At 36.8% G+C, this 2900-nt stretch overlaps 1 long non-coding RNA gene across 1 annotated transcript; it reads right to left on the reverse strand.

Moving 5' to 3' along the window:
- Positions 1–1693: 1693 nt before the first annotated feature.
- LOC145948377 (uncharacterized) lies at positions 1694–2225 on the reverse strand. The gene is made up of 3 exons (XR_014427344.1): positions 2154–2225; positions 1920–2045; positions 1694–1827 (listed from the first exon to the last, which is right to left on the reverse strand). It is a non-coding gene; the product is annotated as an uncharacterized LOC145948377 (long non-coding RNA).
- Between the last annotated feature and the right edge of the window lie 675 nt (positions 2226–2900).

Here is a 2900-nt window from a genome sequence, read left to right on the forward strand (position 1 = left end):
CTAGTTGCACCGTTGGATTTTGAGATGGATAACAACGGTTTACCTCATAATCGTCTCATTGTCTCAGATAAGTCCTCTGGTATAAATTTTTTAGTTGATACGGGGGCAGATGTTTCACTTCTTCCCAAAAAGTTTGTACAGAAAACTCAAGTTTCTTCTCTCAAACTTTTTGCAGCCAATGGAACCAAGATCGATACCTATGGATCGAAAACATTAATTTTAAATCTAGGTTTGCGGAGGAGCCTTAAATGGAAATTTTGTGTAGCAGACATACAAAGACCTATTTTAGGTGCAGATTTTTTAAGTTACTATGCTATTTTAGTAGATATAAAAAATAAAAGGCTTTTAGATAGTGTTACCGGACTAACATTTAGAGGAAAACTATCTAAAGTTGATCATTTGTCTGTTTGTACAACTTCTCCTGCCTCACCTTTTAATAAGATCCTAGCTGAATTTCCTGAGCTGACACGTTTTGCTCCGATTTCCACGATGAAGATCCATCAAGTCGAACATCATATCGTCACTAAAGGACCACCAGTTGCTTCTACTCCTCGCAGATTGTCACCCGAGAAATTGAAGTGTGCGAAGGAAGAATTTCTTTTCATGGTAGAGCAAGGAATTTGCAGACCTTCTAGTTCTTGGGCAGCCCCGCTTCATATGGTTCCCAAGAGTGAACCAAACACATGGCGGCTTTGCGGAGATTACCGTGCTTTAAATGCGGCAACGATTCCTGACAGATATCCGCTTCCTCATATCCAAGATTTTACTGTTTCTCTACATGGAAAAAACATATTTTCTAAAATAGATCTTGTTAAAGCTTATTATCAAGTTTCAGTAGCTAAAGAAGACATACCTAAAACAGCTGTTACTACTCCGTTTGGTCTTTTTGAATTTCTTGTAATGCCTTTTGGATTACGTAATGCTGCTCAGACTTTCCAGCGTCTCATGAATATAGTCTTGTCTGGTCTTGATTTTTGTTTTTGCTATTTAGATGACATCCTTATAGCTTCTGTTGATGAAGAAGAACATGCTCAACATCTTCATATCATTTTCTCAAGACTCAAGCAATTTGGTATGACAATAAATTTATCCAAATGTCTTTTTGGAAAAGATGAAATTCCTTTCCTTGGTTATTTAGTCTCCAAGCTAGGAATTAAACCAACATCTGAAAAAGTTAAGGCGATAATTGATTATAAAAAGCCTAAAACAGTACATGAATTGAGAAGATTTATAGGGATTATTAACTTTTATCGGAGATGTTTAAAAAATGCAGCAGCTTATCAAGCAAAACTTACAGATTATCTCAAAGATAGTAAAAAGAGAGACAAAAGACCAATTATCTGGACTGCTGAATCTGAAGAAGCATTTGATAAATGTAAGGAAGAACTTTTGAAAGTCACAACCTTATCCCATCCTGCTCCTACTGTGCCTCTTATCCTTTCTTGCGATGCTTCTGACTTCGCTGTCGGAGCCTCTCTGGAACAAATAGTAGATGGAATTAATAAACCAATTGCCTTCTTTTCCAAAAAACTTGATAGTACTCAAAAAAACTACAGTACTTATGATAGAGAACTTCTTGGAATTTATCTAGCCATCAAACATTTCAGATATTTGTTGGAAGGACGACAAATTATTATTCGGACTGATCACAAGCCTTTAATTTATGCCTTCCAACAGAAGTTGGATAAAGCTTCTCCCAGGCAGATTCGTCATCTGGATTTTATTGCTCAATTTTCAACAAATATAGAACATATTTCTGGAAAAGATAATGTTGTCGCAGACTCTCTTTCAAGAGTTGAATCCGTATTGATGCCAGTTATAGTTTCTCTAGAAGAGTTAGCAGAATTTCAGAAAGAAGATGATGAATTGAAATTACTTCTTACTGATTCTTCTCTTAAATTACAGAAACTCATTCTCACCGGTTCAACTACTCCCATATTCTGTGACTGTTCAACTGTAAATATTCGTCCGTATGTTCCTTATCAACTCCGAAGGAAAATTTTTGATGTTGTTCATGGAATGGCTCATCCTAGTGCACGTTCTTCCTGTAAGATGATACAACAGAAGTTTATTTGGCCATCTTTAAGAAAAGATATTAAAGAATGGGCTAGAACTTGTCTTGCTTGTCAACGAGCGAAAGTAAGTAAACATACCAAGAATTTTCCCAAGAAGATTGCTGTTCCGGATCATCGTTTTCAACATATTCATCTTGATCTTGTTGGACCGTTTCCTCCTTGTAAAAATTTTAGATACTGTCTTACTATGATCGACAGATTTTCCAGGTGGCCTGAAGCAATTCCTTTGACTGAGATTTCTGCAGAGACTGTTTCCACAGCTTTTTATTCACATTGGGTTGCAAGATATGGCGCTCCACATACTATCACTACCGATCAAGGACCTCAATTCGAAGCTGCACTTTTCAGAGCTCTCACCAACTTATTAGGTTGCGAGCGAGTTAGAACTTCTGCGTATCATCCTGCTTCAAATGGAATCCTGGAAAGATGGCATCGTACATTAAAAAGTGCCATCATGTGTTACTCTAATAAAAATTGGGTAGAAATTTTACCCACTGTTTTACTTGGTCTTCGCACCTGCTTCAAAGAAGATTTAGGCGTTTCACCAGCAGAAATGCTTTATGGTTCCATACTTCGAATTCCTGGAGAATTTTTCATTGAAGAGGATTTTCCATCTGATCCTGAAATATTTATTGAAAAACACAGGATTTATATGAGAGAAATTAAATCAAGACCTACTGCACATCATTCTAAGAAGACACCTTTCTTTCACAAGAATCTTTATGATTGCACTCATGTTTGGGTTCGCGATGACTCTGTTAGGAAGTCCCTGCAACCTCCTTATTCTGGACCGTTTCGTGTTCTTAAAAGGATTGATGATAATTT

Source organism: Prenolepis imparis, unplaced genomic scaffold (assembly GCF_030444845.1).
Source record: "Prenolepis imparis isolate NDT839.2.m4 unplaced genomic scaffold, iyPreImpa1.0 SCAF_355, whole genome shotgun sequence".
Classification (NCBI taxonomy): Eukaryota; Metazoa; Arthropoda; class Insecta; order Hymenoptera; family Formicidae; genus Prenolepis; species Prenolepis imparis.